General features: G+C 50.7%; 1 protein-coding gene and 1 long non-coding RNA gene across 14 annotated transcripts in view; both read left to right on the forward strand.

The window, feature by feature from the left end:
* The window catches only part of RBFOX1 (RNA binding fox-1 homolog 1), a 2,345,672-nt gene that overhangs the window by 313,696 nt on the left and 2,011,182 nt on the right, over positions 1-20,794 (forward strand). The window lies entirely within an intron of this gene.
* Positions 13,244-20,794, forward strand: part of LOC110128570 (uncharacterized) — a 59,713-nt gene continuing 52,162 nt past the window's right edge. The window contains exon 1 of the long non-coding RNA XR_011485452.1: positions 13,244-13,393. This is a non-coding gene — a long non-coding RNA (uncharacterized lncRNA). The remainder of the gene's footprint in view (positions 13,394-20,794) is intronic.

Here is a 20,794-nt window from a genome sequence, read left to right on the forward strand (position 1 = left end):
ACTGTCCCCAAAAGAGAAGGATGTGTGCTGAGCGCTCTGGGGGGCCCACCTCGTGGTGTTGGATTGGGGTCTTCAGGTCATGTGACTGTGGTTGGTATCAGGCATGGATTTCTGTGCACCACCACCCCCCACCCCCACCTGTCAGCCAGGTACCAGAGATGCTCCCTGCATTTACAGTTCCAAGTTCACTCCTGCCCCACCTCTCCAGGATGTTTAACCTTGTGGTGAGATCCCGAAGTGCAGTCTGCTTGTGAATTAGTGGTGGCCCCGCGATGCCGTCAAGGGGCACATGGATTTTTGTTTTTGTTGTTTTGTATTGATCGTTGTTATTTGGTTTCATGATGATCTTCTCTTTATAACAAGCGATACTGGCTTTCTGTTTATGGTAGTGATCTGAAATATATTTTGAAAATATGTTAGTTTTAAATAAGGTGAGTTGACTTAAAGAAAATAATAGTACGGAAATAAGAAGAACATGGAAAGAATATGGCAAGATGCTGTGATAGTGATAAATGAATGGCTAAGAGTGGATTCCTTTATCAGAGATGTTCTTGTGGTCCTGGGCAGGGTCCATGTGTGTGCTATGTATTTGAAATGCTCCCTTCTTTTTGCCCAATCAATGCTGGTGTTTGGTACAAAGCTGCACTCTCCAAGGTCCCATCTTTTGGCCTCTGTCTGTTCTCCCTAAAAGATTTTGAGGTTGGGTTTTGATTTTTTTAAGTAATAAACCTCACTGCTGGGTCACCTGAAAGAGACATTTATCTGAGTTGCTGAGAGGAAGAGGAAGAAGAGGAAAGATGATGAAAAATGACAACCACACAACCGACTTTCTTGTGCCACCTCGCAGCTGACCAGATGTTTCTTCTTTGTTTGAAGCCCCTCAACCACCCCATGAGGTAAGCGCCATCCCTGTCTTCACTGTGTTGATGAGGAAACCAAGACGGGAGTGTGGTAAAGTCCCCTAGGGCACGGGGCTGCATCTGTCCTCTGAGCCTCTGAGCCACTCCGGCACTGGGGTGCAGTGTTCTGGCTTCACCCCAAGTCTGTGAATCGCCTCTCCCTCTTGTGGACGGGAAGATGACTGAGGGAGCGGGAAAGTGTGTTAGTTACCTCTTGCCATGTTAGAAAGGAACTCTCGGTCTCAGTCCAGGGTAAGAGGAGAAACCCATTTGATCTCACAGTGCCAGTGCATCTGAAATCTGGGAATGGCTTTGGGGCCAGGTTCTGGCTCAGGGTTTCTCATGAGCTGGGGCTGCTGTCATCTGGAGGCCTGACTGAGGCTAGAGGATCTGCCTGCAAGATGGCTTAGGTCATCGTTGTCACCTGGCCTCAGTTCCTTGCATGTGGATGCCTCCATAAAGCTGTCCTATGCTGTGGCTGGTGGGCTCCCCCAGAATGAGAAATCTGGGAGAGAGAGAGCAAGGCAGAAACCAGGATGCCTCCTGTGCCCTGGGGAGTCATGTGCCATCACCTCTGCTAAATTACTGGGGGGCCACTTTGGAGGTTGGCTACCACACTTAAAGAACCATGATCTTAAAAGATCCATGTCTTAAAAGAACCATGTCTTACGGCTCCACACAAGATTCTTGTAATCTTGCACTAAGACTGTGGAAATAAAACATAACGGTCCTAAAAACATTTAGCAGGTGAGAAGATAAAGTGGGGAGCAGGAAAGTGACTCACCCAAGAGTCCTGCAGCTGGGGGTGCAGTGCAGAAGCTTCTTTGGAAGTTATCAGATAAGTGGGGAGAAACCCTCCCACCTCATAAGCTCGTTGTTCATAGTAAGGCCAGTGGTGGCTGAGAGCTCCGTTTTCCGTGAGCATAGGAGAGCTCCCCCTTGATGCTCAGTTTCCTTGGGCTGGGTTGGGTATTCTCCAGCCTCCAGCCTCGCCTCATTAAGGCCGATGGGATACTGTCCCACTTGTTTCCCCCTGGAGGCTGTAGACTTTTAGAGTCTTCCTGGGATTCAGGTTCTGAAGATCAGAAGATCTTCTCCTCTCTCCCCACCCTCAGCCTTCCCAGTTCTCTGGTCTGGGTCTTTCTGGTTGGAATCCACAGGTCAGCCTCCCAAACCGGTGTCGTGGGTAGAAGCGGTCACTCGTGTGGCCTCCGTTGGTGGCAGCATATGGTGACCGACCTTTCTGGATGGCAGTTTATGGCGCATGTCTCAGTGTGAGAAATGTGTTCACTCTTTGATCCAAGTAATTACACTTCTAGGAATGAACACCTTGCGGTTGACCATATGAGTGTGAGAAGCTGTGTTTGTTGAGGCATGATTCTATTAGCAAAAATAATAAAAAGGTACATCCTCAATATCTATCAATAAGGAATTTTTTAAAGTAAACTATATGCATCTATAAAGTCCAGTTCTAAGCTGCTGCTCAGATTTCATGGTGAGGATTTATGTTTATTGACTTGAAAAGATGCTCATGACATATTGTGAAGTGAGAAATGTAGCCTATATCATATAGTAACCAACCTTTCTCGATGATATTATATATTATATTGCATATAATTTCAGTTGTATGCAATTAGATTCATATATCTCCCCTTCTCTGAAAAGCAGAGAGAGATGACAGAGAGGCAGGTGGGAAAATCAACTAAATTGGTGGGTTTTGCATTTTTTTTGACTCTACAGGTTTTGTTTTATTTTATAGTAAGTGGTTGTTTTCCTTGATAGTAAAAGTATTGGATCAGCCAACAAGTTTGTTCAGACTTTTCCATAAGAACCCAAATGAACTTCTTGGCCAACTCAATAATAACAATGACAATGACTATTTCTTAAATTAAGCAGTGAGTTCTGAACTGTCAAGGGAGATTTCTAGGACAGCTGATGGCATTTTAAGTAAAGTTTCATTCTTTTCTATAAAGTTGTTATAGAAATGTTGCAGTCCCCTTGGAGAAGTGAAGATGCAGTTTGTAAGACTGGACCAGGGTCCAAAGACACTTTCTGGCCCTTGGCTGCCCCAGGAGAAAGGATGCCTCAGGCCCTGGCGTCTTCCCCTCACTGCCCCTTGGTACCAGCCAGTGCTGTGGTTTCTGCTCTAGCTTTCCATGTAGTCCTGCCTCCCAGCAAGGGTCTTTCGTGGACACATTGGGTGCCACTCACTTGCATCCAGAATAGGGAAATGGTAGTGATCGTTAGCATTACTAGCCACCTAGCTGGCATTGTGCTCAGTATTTCCAGAGCATGATCTCACCTATCCCCGAGGCAGCCCGCTGAGGGGAGAACTGTCCCTGACCCCATTTCACAGGTGAGGGGACTGAGGCTCAGCAGAGAGCGACACACAGCCTCACAGCGAATGGGTGTTGGGTCTGAACCTGAACCTGGATTGGGCTGTTTCCCGAGCTGCGTGGCGCTGAGGGGAAGGCCACTTGGTTCTGTTTTGGCATTTTAGGGAGCAGTTCTGGGAACATCTTAGGTGTCAGGTTGACTGCAGAGTCAGCAGGTAAGGCTAACATCACACCTGATCAGAGTCACCTGCTAAAGACCCCACGGGAAGACTCCAGGCTGGAGACCAGCCTTTCTGCAACCCCCGTACATCTGAGTGAGCCACGCATTCCTCGCATCTTAGAACAGACTACCATCTTTGCTTAGATACTGGGTGAGGTGGCTGTGTTGAGGTCACACCTGTATGTAAACATCGGGGTAACTGCAGCCAAAAGGTCGCGTGATGTAAGGTGCTTGAAAAATGAGACCAAAAAAACCCCACAAAAAATAAAAAAGACATGAGACAAACTCACACTTGATTTGGGAGTTCTCTTTGGTATAAATGCCTCCTTAAGCCGTTGGAGGTGACACTGCCCAGCACAAGTAGCATTCTGCTTGCGTGTTTCTCTCTGTACCATCCAGGAGACATGACGCAGTTCAGTAGCAGAATCCAGATTTCTACTGTCCTTTGTTCTGTCTCATCGCAGAGCCATAGTCCACAGCCTATATGTGTTTCTGTGACAGATATGCACTGTGTTCACTTCCTTTTGCAACTAAAAAATCACCAGACACTCAGCAGCTTGTATCGCACAGTTATCACGTGTCCAGGGCCCGGGCCTGACGTGGCTGGGTCCTCTGCTCAGGGTCTCACAAGGTTGCAAGCAAGGTGTCAGCCTGGGCCGGGTCTCACCTGGAGCTGGCTGTGGTGAACTCAGTCCCTTGTGGATGGACGACGGTGGACCTCTGCTCCCGGAGGCTGCCCGCGTCTCCCAGCCATCTGCCCCGCCTCGTGGCAGCTTCCCTTCTCAAGGCCGGCGGGACAGTCTGCAGGACACGCTTGCTTTAGGTCTGCACATCCTGGCAGAATCATTTGAGTGGTACCCATCACCTTTGCTGTGGATTAGAGGCATGTCACAGGTCTAATACCCTCCACCATAAGCGGCATAAACAGGGGGCCACTCTGGGGTCTGACCTCCACTGACCCTGTGCTATGAGAGTCCTAAGATGAGTCTAAAGCTCTCCCTGTCTTGGGGTCAAGGGTACTGGTCTGGGGTCTCTATGTCCAGGATCCTCCTTTCCTGCCCCAGTAGAGGGATCATAACTTCCCCCTCCACACCAGTCCTTCATCATCGCGGGACACCCCCAGCTATCCTGACCTTGGCCATCTGGCTGTCTGCTTGTCTCAACTTCCTCCCCGATATGCCTCAGCAGCAAATGAATATTTAATGGAATGCTGCCACCTTTTGGAATTTAGGAAAAGTGATCAGTGTTGTTTCAAAGGCTGGAGGTGAAGGAAGCTCTGGAAAGAAAATGCAACCCTGTTCTCTTTTCCACCCACACCCGTTCGCCCAGCCTTTACTTCTGATGGGAGCTGACCAAAGTTTCATGTCAGATTCTAGAGGAAAAAAAGAAAAGGAGCCAGTTTCTTCTTGAGGTGGGTTTGCTGGTCGTTTCTTCTCCGGTTCACAGTTACCGAGAGTGCTGACAGGCCTGTTTGACTTTCCAAGAGGGAGCAGAACATACAAGAATGAGCCTTGGCGCATCCAGCTGGAACTTCATCCCCCAGCTGGGTTCTGCCCCCAGCTCACCTGTGAAACTTGGGTCCAGCAGCCTCTTTCAGCTCACCACCCCTTGACCCCAGGTCGTGATGCCTGTGGCCAGGTAGCACCTCATTTATGGATGCCGGTCAGTGGGCCCAGGGCACCTAAGGCTGCTGCTGTCCTCAAGAAGGAGTGGCGCCATCGATTATAACGGTGGTAACTAGGGAGGAGATGCGCCACGCCAATGCCAGTTGCCCCCTGGAGAAGCAGTGGCTCCCGGAGCTCACTCAGCTGCCCGTCTGCCCACCTGCCCCGGTGCTTCTCTTCCTGTCCATTCAGGTGCGCTGCCGCCCTCCTGGCCCCTGGCACCCTTGCCGCTCGCCTCCCTCACTCCCCTCTCTGAAGTCAGCACAGCTTATCCATGCCCCCATCAGCATATCCATCGTGGATGCAGGGCTCAGGTCCGTGCCTTCCTTATGTTGCGTCTGGATTATATAACGAGCTCTAACCTGTCCTCCTCTTCCAGTTCTTTCCTCCCCAGCTGGTCAGCCTCTTGACCAGGGTTCTCCCTCCTTCACCACATTTCAGTGGCTCCCTGGGATGAGAGACCACACTGGGAACCCCTCCAAGCTGGCCGTGGGCCCCATCCTGCTGCTCCTCCAGCCCGGGTCCTCCTGCCTCCAACGCCATCTTCCCTGACTGTGGACCTTGCCCAGCTCATCCCCTCTGCTCCAGGTCATCCCTCTCCACCCCCACCAAATCTGTCTGTATTCCTAACCATCCACACAAATCCATCAGAAAAGCCTTCCCCCAAATTCTTCCCAAGTCTCTGTGGCTGCACTGAGTTTCTCCCTCCACTAGATGCCCCCCACCCTCTGCTCCCCCTTCCTTCCTCACCTGCTGTGTCACTCACCTCCCCGTCTCATCATCTCTCCCTTCCTCCATGCTCCTCCCCTTAAGCAAGCTTTGTTGCAGTTACTGGTAAAAGTCAGAAGGTGCAAAGATGAAAGAGGCCCAGATCCTGCCCTCCAAGGGCTTGCGGTCTATGAGGGAAGGCAACAGTGAATACAAAGAAACCCATCGTGGAGGCACCATCTGATCGCTTCTTAGTGGAGGCGGAATGCAAATTTCGGTAGTGGCACAAATAGGCAGTCAGAGAAGGCTTCATGGAAGAGGTGTCAAAGCATCTTGAAGACAAGGACAGTGAGTCATCACACTTGTGGGGGCGCAGGGGGAAGTGTGGGCATGGATTCACACCTGACTTAGGTCCTGGAGGAGTGGATTCCGGGGATGAGCAGGAGGGGTGGACACCATCACCCCGCTCCCTGCCCGCCCCATGCTCCACGGTGGGCAAGCAGTTGGGTTTTTGCTGTGATTCACATGGGGCCACCGGAGGGTTTTAAGCTCATGATTGTCTTGATCCGATTTGCATTTGAGAAAGAGCTTCCTGGGACTGGGCTTGGGAGCTGAGGGACTAGGGGAAGCCTTGGCCCTCCTCAGGCATTCTCCGCTCCTGAACCCCGCTGGAGCTGGCCTCCAGAGCAGAGGGGTCAGTGGCTTGACACCGAGGCCGCCGGGCGCACTCTGCTCCCCCTCGCTGATCCGCCTTTCCACAGCATCTGCTCGGCAGAACACCAAGTGTGCGGACGAGATAACAGCATTAAGAGCAGAAGGACAAAGCTGATACAGTGAGGGCAGTGAGACATGGAGGCTTAAATTCTTTTCCCTTCAAAATGTCGCACATGATTTTGGCCATATGGTTCTGATGAAAGCAAGCCAGGCTTGCCAGGATGAAATGCTGAGTGGTGCTCGCGACCTCGGGCACAGCGAGTGCAGAGGTCCGCACTCTCTCCCCCGCTTGCTGCCAGATAAAAACGGGAAATCTCCTTAGCGATGTCCCCAGGTCCCTGAGGTTGGCTGTGCCCCCTGGAGACACTGGGTTTCTGAGAGGTTTCCAAGGTGAGCATCGTACTTCCAGTTGGGAGTAAGTGTTCTCCCTATCTCCAGAGGGAGTGTATAAAATACAGTGGGTGTTCAGTAAATGCTTGCTGCTGACATGAATAAGCAGGTGACAGGAGCAGTCTTATGGGCTGAGGGCACCCCAACAGGCTCCCTTGTGCCTCATCGAAGTTGCTACTACTTCTTGCCAACTACCCTCTTGATTTTAACCACCAAAGATAGATTTTCCTCATTTGCGAACTTTATATAAATGGACCCTGTACCATCTGCCTTCTTCAACCTCATCCCTGGAAGATTCAGGCACGTCATTGCATGGATCAGTGACTGTATTTTGTAAAATTGTCGAATAGTATTTCTTTGATTGATTATACCATGCTTGATTCATCCATTCTATAGCTGATGAGCATTTGGGCTGTCTTTGGTTTGGGGCTATGCACTCTCATGTGCCTGCTGTTTGATGGACATATGCACCCATTTCTCTTGGGAATCCACCACAGGGTATATTTGTGTATGGAAGGGATTCACATTCAGTTTCAGTAGATGCAACCCCTGAAGTTTTCTGAAGCGGTTTTACAAATGATCACTCCCACCATCAATGAATATAAATTCCACTTGCATGCTAAGTCCTCTGAAAGTATAAGTTGTGATTTGTCGTAATGCCCCAGAGGGCAGATGTGGTTACTATCATGCTGACTGATAGACAGAGGGGTACATGGAGTCTCTGCATTCATTCCGGGAGTCAGTGATGGTGAGGGCTTAAAGCAAGGACTACACTTCCGCAACAACAGCAGCTCTTAAACCAGCATCTTGTTCTGTGGACTCAGGGCACACTTGACTCTGGGCAACCGTGCTCTGCCGTGGAGGTGCCGGGGTCCAGGAGTGCCTGTGAGACAGAGGGCAGGGTGGTGGAGTGGTTACACGCACAGGCTTAGGAGGTGCGCTGTGGGCACTGACTTCCAGCACTGCCTCTAACTCCAGATGGAAGGACTGAGCAAGCAACTGGACCTTTCTGCACCATACTTTCCACGTCTGGAGTTGATAAATCGGGTTGTTGTGAGGATTAAGTGGATTAATGTAGATATAACGTTAGGGGGTGGGCACTTCAGAAGGGTTAACTCATATTGTTATTATTATTGTTGTTATTTTCAGCTCTGTGCACGTTTCTGGACTCAGCTGTTGGGGGAAGAAGGCTGCAGTTGCTCTGATCAAGTTGTCAGGCAGGCTGCATAATTGTCACCCCCTTTCCCAACACTCTGAAGGTAGCCGACTTTCCAGATGAAATCTGGAATCTAATTTCTAGCCCCAGTCGCTGGTGTCACGAAGCTTGCCGGGGTGCAGTCTGGCCGGTCCCTTCTGAAATGAGTCCCTGCTCTTTTAGTGCCCCTGGTAAGAAATGCAGTCTATTTGCTCAAGGTTTTCCCCTTTATAAAAACAGTCAGATGCCTTTCTTTCCACCACCTCCCTCCCGCAAATCCATGCCAAATATTGATGTTTGATAACTACAAATATCACACATAGCTTTTAATCAAGAGAGACGGAGGGAAGATAAGGGAAGTAAATATGTCTCTGTAAGGCAGTTCAATATTCTCAGTAATGATTTTGCTAAGAAATAAAATGACCAGAGGAAGGGAAGAGGCTCTGTGATGAGCACTGAAATGGGCCAGACCACCCGGAACAGGCTGAACCGTGACTGGGCTCTTGCTTCCAGCCCGAGGCATGGATCTAAGTTAGATGTTCATTACCCAAATCGGTAGATGCAATCTCATTTACAGAAGGGAGAGATGTATTTTAAATGTGAATTTCCAATATGCCATCCGTCTATCCCATTACCAGCAAAGCACACTGAGCCAACTTCTGTCTTTCACCGCTGGTCTGAGATGGGAGTGGAATGTGAATGCCGAGTGCCCCTCTGGAGAGAAGTGAGGCATCAAGGAGAGGTCAGCCTTCAGGCTATTGTCCACCAAGGTTGTGTTCCCCTCAGTGAAGGCTGTAGTCGTTCTGAAAGAGTTGTCAGGCAGGCTGCATAATTGTCACCCCCTTTCACAACACTCTAAAGGTAGCCAGCTTTCTGGATGAAATCTGGAATCTAATTTCTAGCCCCAGTCATTGGTGTCACAAAACGTTGATGTCCCCTGTGGGGACACAGGGCAGTACCCTCCTGGAAGGTTGGCAGGTGCCATGCATTTTGAGGTGTTTGGCCAACGTTGACCCAGGGCCACCGCAGGGCAGAGCTTGGCCGAACTTGGTGAGCCCCCATGATCTAGATCCAAACCCTGGTCCACAGGGTGGGTTCTAGCAGCTCACTGCCACCCCAGCACCATCCCAGTGCCCACATGTTGGAGGAGCCCAGCACATTATGAGCGAGTGAATGACTGACTGACTGAATGAATGAATGAATCAGTGGGCTTGCCTCCCCAGCGGCATTATTGCTGTTGTTTCTTTTTTGGCTTTTCTCAACTTCCAGTAGCCTTTGCTTTGTACTTTGACATCCTCAAATTCTTCTAGCTGATAAAAATGATCAGTCTCCCAAACCGCCATCAACAAAAACCAGTGATCCATCCACCCATCTTCACATTCATATAAGCCGTGCATCTGCCCAGTTTGGGGCAACACCCTGTGTAGACGCTGTCTGCAACACCCTGTCAGGCCCTGTGTAGATGCTCAGACTACAGCCATCACCTGAGATACACTGAGCCCTGCCCTCCCAGGCCCTGAAGTCTAGTGGGAGAGACAGAGAGTAAGCAGATAAACACTAAAGGGGTCTACAAAGGGAGGGATGTTTTCCTGGGAGGGCCTCTGACTGTGAAAGCTGGCCCAGATGGTGGGTATATCTGGGGTCTCCCCAGGAGGGGACTCATGAGCTGAACTCTCAAGGAGGAGAATAGGATCGGGACTAAGGTAGGGAGTAGAGCCTTTCAGACAGAGGCAGCAGTATGTGCAAAGGCCCTGTGGCCAGAAGGGGTGCGGTTATTTCCGGGAGCCATCAGAAGTGTACCTGAGTGGCTGTATCCCAGAAGACGCCAAAGGATGTCAGGACAGGGGTCAGACCACACAGGGCTCCCAGGCTGTGGGAAGACACCAGTCTTTATCCCAAAGCCCTGGAAGGCCTTGAAAGGCATCACCATTCGCATTTTGTGAAGGTCCCTATGGGCTCCTTTGAGGGGCCTCACTCATCTGGAGCAGGAGCAGAATTGCAAAGGCTCTGGAAGGGAGAACAGCTGTTGGCACGGCAGTGGTCATCCTCTCCAGACTCCAGCAGGACCTCTCTCTACCTGCCGTCCAGGTGCACACATACCCACACCACATCTGCAGTCACACAGTTGAAGATGGATTCCCCAACATAACCTTCTGGATTCTGGGCAGGGGGGCACAAGTAGACATGTTTCTGTATATGGGCTGAGCCTTACCCCCTCCCCATCCCGTGCATGCAGGGTCTTCCACTTACTTTCTTGTCTGCCCACCTGCTGATGGAGCCGGTGATAGCCCAGGCCGCGACTCCCACAGCCTGAGGTTAGGTTATCTAAAAATGGGGGGAGCAGGGGAGAGAATGAGGCAGGCATGGCCCGGACAGGGATTTTTATTCCTTGCTGTGTGCGAGTTGACAGTGACCCCAGAATGTCAGGTCTGGCTGGTGGGGCAGTTTAGACGATCACGTTATGGGCAGAAGCCTTCCAGTCCTGGGGCCATGCTGGGGCCAAGTGAGGCGGGCCAGGTTCCATCACGGAGTGTAGGGGCTGCAAGAGTAATTCATACTCATGTGCTTCTATGCTATTTCCTTATTTTATTCTCAAATTAAAGAGGGTAGGGTTATTTATTCCCAGCTACCGTCTGATGACTGGGTTGGGCCCTCAGAAGTCTCTCTGTCTGATCCATCTCCTGTCCTCATCTGGGGCACCCTTGGACTTTTCATCCTGCTCCCACCCACCAGGGCCCCAGTCCCCACCAGTTTCCCCCCTGTGAGGCTGTGGGAGGGAGTGTCACCTCCTGTGGGAGCCCTGGGAAGAAAGTCCAGCCTTTTCCATGCTAAGACTGGCCACCTCCCTGGGAAAACACGTCAGCTCTCACACTCCCCTGGTGTCTTCTGTCTTATCAAACACCCCTCTCAGTTGGAAAGTGAGGTCAGGTGAGGCACCCTATTCTGTTACAGGCAGCCTGGGACTTGCATTTTTAAACCAGAAGGAAAATGCCAGTTTGGGCAGATATTAGAAACAAACTCTGTCTCTCTCTGAAAAAGTTCCATATAGTCAAAGCTGTGGTTTTTCTAGTAGTCACATATAGTTGTGAGAATTGGACCATATATAAGGCTGAGCGCCGAAGAACTGATGCTTTCAAACTGTGGTGCTGGAGAAGATTCTTGAGAGTCTCTTGGACTGCAAGGAGATCAAACCTAAAGGAAATCAACCCTGAATATTCATTGAAAGGACTGATGCTGAAGCTGAAGCTTCAATACTTTGGCTATGGGAGGAACCGACTCTTAGGAAAAGCCCCTGATGCTGGGAAAGATTGAGGGCAGGAGGAAACAGGTTTGATAGAAGATGAGGTGGTTGGATGGCATCACTGAATCAGTGGACATGAGTTTCAGCAAACTCTGGGAGATAGTGAAGGACAGGGAAGTCTGGCCTGCTGCAGTCCATGGGGTCCCAGAGAGTCAAACAAGACTTAGCTACTGAACAACAGCTGTCTCACTCCAGGCCCCCTGGAGACCATTCAGGAGGGCTCCGGACAGGTGGGGGAGTTTTCAACACAACTTTCATCTTTTTCCTCCCTGAGTCCATGGGGATTTCATAAACGTTATGTTGCTCAATTTCAGTTCAATGGCACGGAGTCGTTCCAATGTGTTCTAATTGCTCAGACATAAATGATTTCTGGTGCACTTTAAATGATTTCAGATGCACTTTTGTCTAGCAGGCTGCTGATTTATAACTCCCTGGGACTTTGATGTTGTGCTTCATTGATTTCTTTTAAGACTCTTCAGAGGTATATTTATTATAGACGAGACATTTCCCTGTTCATTTGCTCTGTAATTCTGAAACACTCTGATTTTCCATTCGTCAACACTCCGCCCTTACTCCCTGCACTTATGCTGTACCAACAGCAAGAAGACACATTTATTGAGTGCTTACTGAATGCATATCCGGGTACCAGAGGCTGTGGGTGAGTGGAGACACACAGTACATTAGGCACACATTCCTTCCAATGGCATCCTTGCCATTCAGACAAAGGGAGACCCTACATAGGGACTCATGTGACATGACGGGGGCCAAGGGTGTTTGGTCCAAGAGCTCCAGAGGCCGCTTGGCAGAGAAGAGGGGTGAGGGGTGGGTGGGGCCATGCCTCTGCCGCGACGGCCCATTTGTGTGCTGCTTTGACAAGGCAGCTGACTGTGGTCCCGAGGATGTGGCGGGAGTTCTAGCTTCTCATGCTCCTGGTCTTGAGCTCACCACTGTGTTCTTGAGCCTTAGTTTCTTCATCTGTAAAATGGAACGCATCCATCTCATTGGTTACCTACTGTGGGTTGAGCACTTAGTATGTGCCTGGCAGGCTCAGATCCATGTTTTGTGGGACCTGAAGCAATTTTTTGGGGGGAGCCCTTTAAGAATCCGCCTGTAGTGAAGGAGACCTGGGTTTGATCCCTGGGTTGGGAAGATCCCTTGGAGAAAGGAATGGCTACCCACTCCCGTATTCTTGCCTGGAGAATCCCACTGACAGAGGTGCCTGGTGGGCTACAGTCCATGGGGCGCAGAGAGTCGGATACGACTAAGTAACACTTTTCAGAAAAATAACCTCGGGTTATGAATGTCTGGCTGCGTTTCCGCCCTATGGTGGAGTCCTCCGGGGTAAGTGCCGAGGTCTTCAATGCTTTTTAAGTCCTGGACTCATTTTCCTCCCAAATTATTTGTTGCGTGAATGTCCCGGGATGTCAAACAGACAATAGCGGAGCTGCTGCGTCTGGGAACTCTTTTCTTTCCGCTCCAGCCTTGGCTCGGAGGTGACTGCCCTGGGCTGGAGTGGATCAGGACGAAGCCGAGCCTCCTCCCAGCTCCCCACTCCTGACGTATCTCGGGGGCGTCTCTAAGACAAGTCCTGTCTTGAGACGGACAGCGTGGACCCCCTTCACGGGCAGATGGGGAGACGATCTGGCCCCCGAAGGCTGCTCTGCCGCCCCTCCCCCGGGGGGCTGACTGCGGGCGTCCATCAGTGGGACCGTTCCCATTCCCGAGGTGTCCGCCTTGGGAGCCCACAGCTCAGACCTTGGGAGGAGACCACGCGGAGCACGCGCCACCTAGTGACCATTTGCCGGAACTGCCACTGCCCGCGCCGCCCGGAGGAAACGGGAAACGTCTCTCTGGGCAGGAATGAGGTGGGGGCTGCTGGTCAGCAAGACCCCCCACCCCGGCTGCTCTCCGAGAGGGCGTGGCTCAGAGGAGCATCTTGCTGCTGCCTGAGGGCAGGATGACTCAGGTCAGACGGGCCCCTGATGCTCCCGTGGAGATTCTGCCTTTGTGAACATGGGCTCCCAGGAGTGACAGCTCCCTGCCTCTTCTCCCCTCCATGGTCCTCTTTACCTCCGGGCCGCCTAGTCCTCCTCTTCCTTTCTTCCTCCCCCTCCCGTCTTCCTCCAGTCTTCCCCCCCCCCCCCCCACTCCTCCCTCCACCACCCCATCCTGTCCTCTTGTCCCCAATCTTGCCCATCCTCTGCCTCCTTCCCCCCACCCTCATTCTTCGCTTGGCTCAGCCAGCCTTCCTTTAATGAACTACTTTGGGTGGTTCTGATATTTGGGTGGAACGTAGGTGGGGGTCAGTTGTTGAGTTAGATGCTAAGCCAGGAGCCCAGCTGTGAATGCTGAAGGTTTGAGATCGCCCTCTTTCATTCATTCATTCATGGAGGGGTGCTTGCATGCACTCAATCACTCATTCACAGAGGCATGCAGATTTAGTAAACATTTTTGAGGCCAGCTATGTGTAAAGCATTATGCCAGGTATGCACCCCACTTTTGGCTTTCACCCTGGATGTCTAGCAGAATATTTTGCTGTCTCTTCTCTGCCTGGAAAGCTCCTACTCACTTTGAAGTTGAGGTGCGGACTAGGCTGTGTGAGATCACTCCCCCGCACCTGCTAGCTTTGGGTTTTTTTTTTTTTGAGAGTTTACTGCTTTTGTTTCCTCCAGACCCAGTCCAGGGCTGCCCACTAGTCAAAGCCAGCCTTTACACTGGCTGGCTGGTTTTTGTCTGCCTGGGACTCTGCACTCCAGTAGTTACTCTTGTTTCTCTCCCCAAGGACACCCTGTACACAATAGCATCCCCAGAAATCTAGAAATTGAAGCACCAACGATAAGGGATGGTCAGATGAAAAGTTTTTCAGCATCCTTGGGTTTTACCAGTCCTGTTCGAATGGAAATCCCATTCTTAGGGATCTCACGAAAAGGAGTGTTTTCTGAGGACCTCGTCCTAGATGTCTTCTGCTGTGTTTTGGTTCTGCTCTCTCTTGCTTTGCTTTCCCGAGTTACTGGTGGCAAGAGCGGAGGTAGCCTTGCATGACAGAACACAGCACAGGTAGCCCGTTGTCAGGTGAGAGAGAAGGCCAGTGAGAGCACCCACCCTGGGCAGCATCTTTAGGGCTACCTGTGGAAGACCACTCTCATCTGAGGATAATGTTCTGATGCTGGTGTCTAAGCTCTGGTATACACTAGGTGCTCAATAAATCCTCAGCAGTTTGAAAGCTCAAGCTATAGCTTACAGATTATAAAGTACACAGCTTAAGCGGCAGCTCCATGAGTTTCCACATGTGCCTACCCCTGGGAGACCACCACCCAGTTCAAGATCTAAACCATTTACATACTTAGAAGGTTCCCAGGTGCCCCTCCCAGTCAGAACCACCCCGCTCAGAGTCTCTGTCACTCTGCTCGCCCCCTCTTTAGAATACTTTTGTCTGCTTTTGCACTGCACATAAATGGAATCCTGACTTCTTTCACTCTGAATTATCTGTGAGCGCCGACCGTGTTGCAGAAGGTTGACACATCTGAGTCTGCTCATCAAACTTGAGTCCCAGCTTTGGACTTCCCACACTGGGTTGAGTGTAAGCCATCTCAGCAGGCTGAATCAGGTTAGTTTCAGCTCAAGTTCACTTCACCTTACCTTTAACCCGGGCTTTGCTGAGTCGGGCACCAGCGAACATAGGATGTGTCACCCAGTCTCCCATCATGGCCGGGTGGGACCATGGGATCTTAAGAACCTGGTATGGGCAGAGGACGTTGGGTCACTGATGGACTCTAATTCCTCCTAGATACTTGCTCCCTGTGGTTTCAGGGAGACCTGCCTCTTTAGACAGCCTCGACTGGACACGACGCCGCATGTATCTATCGTGGATGCAGCTCACGCCCCCTTTGCTACAGTGCAGCAGCCTCAGGAGGACACCGACTGGTTCCCAAGCCGTCCTGGGGGGTCACCTAAGAGGCTGTAGCTCTGAGATTCTGATCATCCTTGGACAGTAGAACTCACCCCATTCTCTTCCCACTGAGGAGTCTGTAGGACGCCCCGTGACAAGCCTTCCAGGTTCCCACTGGACACCAGGGTGGACAGCCAGCCTGGGATAGACGGCCTGAGTCCCTAGACAGGAAGTGCCCGTGGAGGGACATGTTCATCGAACGATTAACAGGCTCTGGAGGGTGGCTTGGGGACCTGGGGCTCAGACTAGATTGCTTTGCAAGGTAAGCTCTTGATTTCATGACCTCATCTCTCACCCCAACCTGGAGACTTCACTCACAATCCAGGTTGTTAACATGGAGAGATCTTATCCTGTTAGCCTTTCACTCCAGAGAAATTGGATTGAAAAAATCTCGCCAGACTGCCTCCGGACAGAGCTTTTCCATCATCTGTGAGTGACCCTCTGGCAGTGAGACTTGCTTTCCTTCACACACCATTAACGGGTGACAGACGGGAGGGTGTCCCTCTGTTCGGCGGCCGGCAGAACCGCTTGGATGGGAGTCCCTGTGGGAGGTTGCTGCCTGACCCGCAGCAGGATGTGGGAAAGTTACCTCCCCTGTCAGTGTTGGAATCACCCCCTTACCTGTCTGCATCCCTCAATAGGTCTCCGGGAAGACAGTCACACCTGGGCAAGTCACCTGGGGACATGGGAGGGGCGCGCCTGTGCTGAGACACCTGCTGTTTCTCCTCCGCCCGTCCTGCTGCTGCTACTTAGCCCCTCAGTCATGTCAGACATTCGCAACCCCATGGACTGCAGCCTGTCCGGCTCCTCTGCCCGTGGGATTCTCCGGGCAAGAATACTGGAGTGGGTTGCCCTTTCCTCCTCCAGGGGATCTTCCCGACCCAGGAATGGAACCTGCATCTCCTGCACTGGCAGGCGGGTTCTTTACCACGAGCGCCACCTGGAAACCTGTACGCATCCTGCTTTGTGTTAAATCCCTCTGCAGGATGGTAGGTTCCTGGGTTACGCTACAATGTTCCTTCTTTTTTTTTTTTTTTTTTACAATTCTTTCTTAAACTCCCTCCAGATCTGAGCTCATGACGCCCCCTGGGTTGATGCCCACCCTCCCATTGCCCTGGTCTGCTCTCCTGGTCCAGGGAAGAGTAGCAGTGGCTCAAGCTGGAAAAGGATGCTCCGGCTCCGTCTCTCTGGACATCCCAGACTTGGAGAGGTCAAGTCAGATTTTACCCGGACAATGGGCTGGGTTGGCTGCCATGCTTCCAGAACCCTGCAGAGCAGTTCCTGTAGCCCAGGGTCTGGGCTGGCTGCTCTGTGCTGTTTTCTGTGTGATGCTCACATTGTCCTTGCGTGATCAGCATTTCATGGGCCAGGAAGCTGAGCCCCAGAGGGACGTGACACACCCAGTCTGAACTTAGGTCTGTCTGATCTCTTATCCTCTTCACCACATTGCCGCTCTGCAGACAGGCAGCAGGTAACATCTACTGCGGCCTTTTCTTTCAAGTGCTGTCTGCGCTTCGTTACGTAGGACCATAATGAAGTTCCACAGACTGAGTGGCTTAAACAACAGAAATACCTTTTCTTACAGCTCTGGAAGACTGTGGCCTGAGATGAAGGTGTCATCAGGTCTGGTTTCTTCTGAGGCCTCACCCATTGGTGTGCAGGTGACGGTCTTCTCCTGTGTCTTCATATGTCGACCCTCTGTGGGTGTCTGTGTCCTAATCTCTGCTTTTTATAAGAGCATCGATCATCTTGGGTCCATCCTAATTACTCATTTTCACTTAATTACCTCTTTAAAGAACCTACCTCCCAATAATGGTCCCATTCTGAGGTCCTGGGGGTTAGAATCACCTAAGCAGTTGCTTAAAATGCATCTTTCTTTTTTTTTTTTCCATTTATTTTTATTAGTTGGAGGCTAATTACTTTACATCATTACAGTAGTTTTTGTCATACATTGAAATGAATTAGCCATGGATTTACATGTATTCCCCATCCCAGTCCCCCCTCCCACCTCCCTCTCCACCCGATCCCTCTGGGTCTTCCCAGTGCACCAGGCCCGAGCACTTGTCTCATGCACCCAACCTGGGCTGGTGATCTGTTTCACCCTAAATAGTATACATGTTTCAATGCTGTTCTCTTGAAACATCCCACCCTCGCCTTCTCCCAGAGGCCACAAGTCTGTTCTATACATCTGAGTCTCTTTTTCTGTTTTGCATATAGGGTTATCGTTACCATCTTTCTAAAGTCCATATATATGTGTTAGTATACTGTAATGGTCTTTATCTTTCTGGCTTACTTCGCTCTGTATAATGGGCTCCAGTTTCATCCATCTCATTAGAATTGATTCAAATGAATTCTTTTTAATGGCTGAGTAATATTCCATGGTGTATATGTACCACAGCTTCCTCATCCATTCGTCTGCTGATGGGCATCTGGGTTGCTTCCATGTCCTGGCTATTATAAACAGTGCTGCGATGAACATTGGGGTGCACGTGTCTCTTTCAGATCTGGTTTCCTCGGTGTGTATGCTCAGAAGTGAGATTGTTGGGTCATATGGCAGTTCTATTTCCAGCTTTCTAAGAAATCTCCACACTGTTTTCCATAGTGGCTGTACTAATTTGCATTCCCACCAACAGTGTAAGAGGGTTCCCTTTTCTCCACACCCTCTCCAGCGTAAAATGCATCTTTCTAGGCCCTCCTCCTGGTGACTGTGGGATGGACCCAGGAATTTACTGTTATTTGTTGTTGTTGTTCAGTCGTGTCCACCTCTTTGTGACCCCATGGACTGCAGCATGCCAGGCTTCCCTGTCCTTCACCATCTTCCAGAGTTTGCTCAAACTCATGTCCATCGAGTCAGTGATGCCATCCAACCATCTCAGCCTCTGTCCCCTTCTCCTGCCTTCAGTCTTTCCAAGAATCAGGGTCTTTTCCAATGAGTTGGCTCTTCGAATCAGGTGGCCAAAGTATTGGAGCTTCAGCTTCAGTATCAGTCCTCCTAATGAATATTCAGGATTGATTTCCTTTAGGATTGTCTGATTTGATCTCCTTACTGTCTGAGGGACTCTCAAGAGTCTTCTACACCGCAGTTCAAAAACATCAGTTCTTTGGCGCTTAGCCTTCTTTATTAATTCAGCAGATGTATACTGGGCACTTACTATATACCAGGAGCTATTTTAGGGGCCAGGTGTACCCAGGGAACAAGCAGACCACATCCCAGCTCGTGCAGGGCCTACATTCAGTGGGAGAGCACTAAGAATCGTCACACACACACACACACACACACATACACACACACACACGCCTGCACAAGGGGAGTAGGGACGAGGTCTCTGAAGAGGGGAGAGCGAGGCTGGGATGCAGACCATGACATGAGCTGCAGAGGAGGCCCTGCTGCTGTGGCAGCATCTGAGTGGAGGCCTGAGGGAGGCAAGACAGAAAGACTGCATGGAGGGAAAACCTGGGAATGGAATCTGCATCCTTACACGCTCCCTGGTGATGCTGAGCAGGGGGCCATGGAGGACCACACAGTGGTGGCCGCTGTCCTCTGTTCTCTGGGAAATTATCCGCTCCTGCTTCATCCTGTGTCCCTCTCAGTAAGCTGGTAACCTCCCTGCCCTGGCCCCCGACCCCAGCTCCTTTGGTGTCTCTCTATCCCCCTCCTCTCCCTCTCCGCCCACCACCCCCATCACTGCATCTGATTAAGAGCTGACTTGAAGTCATAGGATGGCAGTACTCCTTCACAGTTTATAAAAGTTTAAAAAAAACCCCCAGCTTTATTGTGATATAATTCACATACTATAAAATCCACCCATTTAGCTGTACAATTCAATGGTTTTAGTATATTTACAGAGTTGTGTTAACTATCACTGCAACCAACTTTAGAACATTTTCCTCACCCCAGGAAGAAGCCCCATACAAAGGCTTTTGCAGGCTATTTTATCCTTGCAGAACCTCATGAAAAGAGCAGGGCAGTTTCCACCCCCATTTTACAGAAGGGCAAATAAAGCCTTGGGGGGTTTAATGACTTGTAGAAGAAGTTGAGGGGAAGATTTTAGGTCCTTTTTAATACTTGAAAGTGCCAGGGAACCCCTAGAAACATGCCTGTGGAATCTCTGGGCTCCCAAGATTTCCTAAGCACAGACTCTGGTCCCTCATACCCAGGAGGCACAGAGACGCGTGATGGAGATGGCCTGGGTGTTGGAGCCAGGCTCCCAGCCGCTGCCTGAAAGGCTGGCACAGCCCCGTCTTGCATACACATCAGCCTGGCTGGTTTGGACACAGCCGCCCATGAGGGGTGACAGGGCATCAGGGACCCTTCAGGGACCTCGTACGCTGAGTACCGGCAGGCAGCACAGAGCTCTTAATGTGGGACAGGGAATGAGATCAACAAGTAGGTTTATCTGCAGCCAAACGGCAAAGTGCGCAGGCGTCTGCAAGGGCTCTGCCCTGATTTGGGGCAGAGGAGGGTGATGGAGGGTGACTGTGGTACCAGAGAGCCTGCCAGGAGAGAGTATTAATGGCACCCATGGTGGGCTACTCAGATTATATTTAAAACGAGATTCAGGGTCACTACACAGAGTACACGGAAATGGACCAAGCTTTAGAACTTTGCACTTACGCCAGCCTTCCCTTTCTTACTAAAGGGCCCTCACTGTAATTATTAGCTAACCTCCACCAGAAGATTGGGGCTGCCCCAGTGGCTCAGCGCTAGAGAATCCGCCTGCCGTTCAAGAGCCACAGGAGATGCAAGTTTGATCCCTGGGTTGGGAAGACCCCCTGGAGGGGGACTACCCACTCTAGTATTCTTACCTGGGAAATCTCACGGACAGAGGAGCCTGGCGGGCTACAGTTCATAGGTTGCATCAGACAAGACTGAAGCGAGTCAGCACACACACAGCAGAATATTAGCTCCACAGAGCAGGGCATTTCTGTCAACATCCTCATACCTAGAGCAGCTCCTGGACGTAGTGTGGGCTCAGGGTGTGTTTGTGGAGGTGAATGAATCAGTGAATTAGCTGAGTCCCCCTGGGTCGGGTGCCACTCTGGATCCTGACTGCGGTTCTCAAAGAGGTCAAAGAACTGGCTATGGGTCACACAGATCCTCAGTGGTCTGGTTGGGATTTGAGCTTGGGCATTTCTTCCCAGACTGGCACACCTAACCACCATGAGGCCCCTCCTAACCAGCCAAGTCATGAGGACTAGTTTGGATTTACTTTATAATTTCCCGAGTTTTCCAGTTTACCCTCTGAGGAAAGAATGATTCAGTTAATAAATCTACTTTATTCACCACCAGTACAGTGATGCAGAAATAAACACAGACTGCTCTCAGTGGAGTTGCAGTGTAATTGGAAGAGAAGAGACAGAATTGGTAGGCTAGCCGGGATAGCTGAGACCCTGTGTTAGTCAGCTAGGACTGCGAGA

This window comes from Odocoileus virginianus, chromosome 33 (genome assembly GCF_023699985.2).
Source record: "Odocoileus virginianus isolate 20LAN1187 ecotype Illinois chromosome 33, Ovbor_1.2, whole genome shotgun sequence".
Taxonomy (NCBI): Eukaryota; Metazoa; Chordata; class Mammalia; order Artiodactyla; family Cervidae; genus Odocoileus; species Odocoileus virginianus.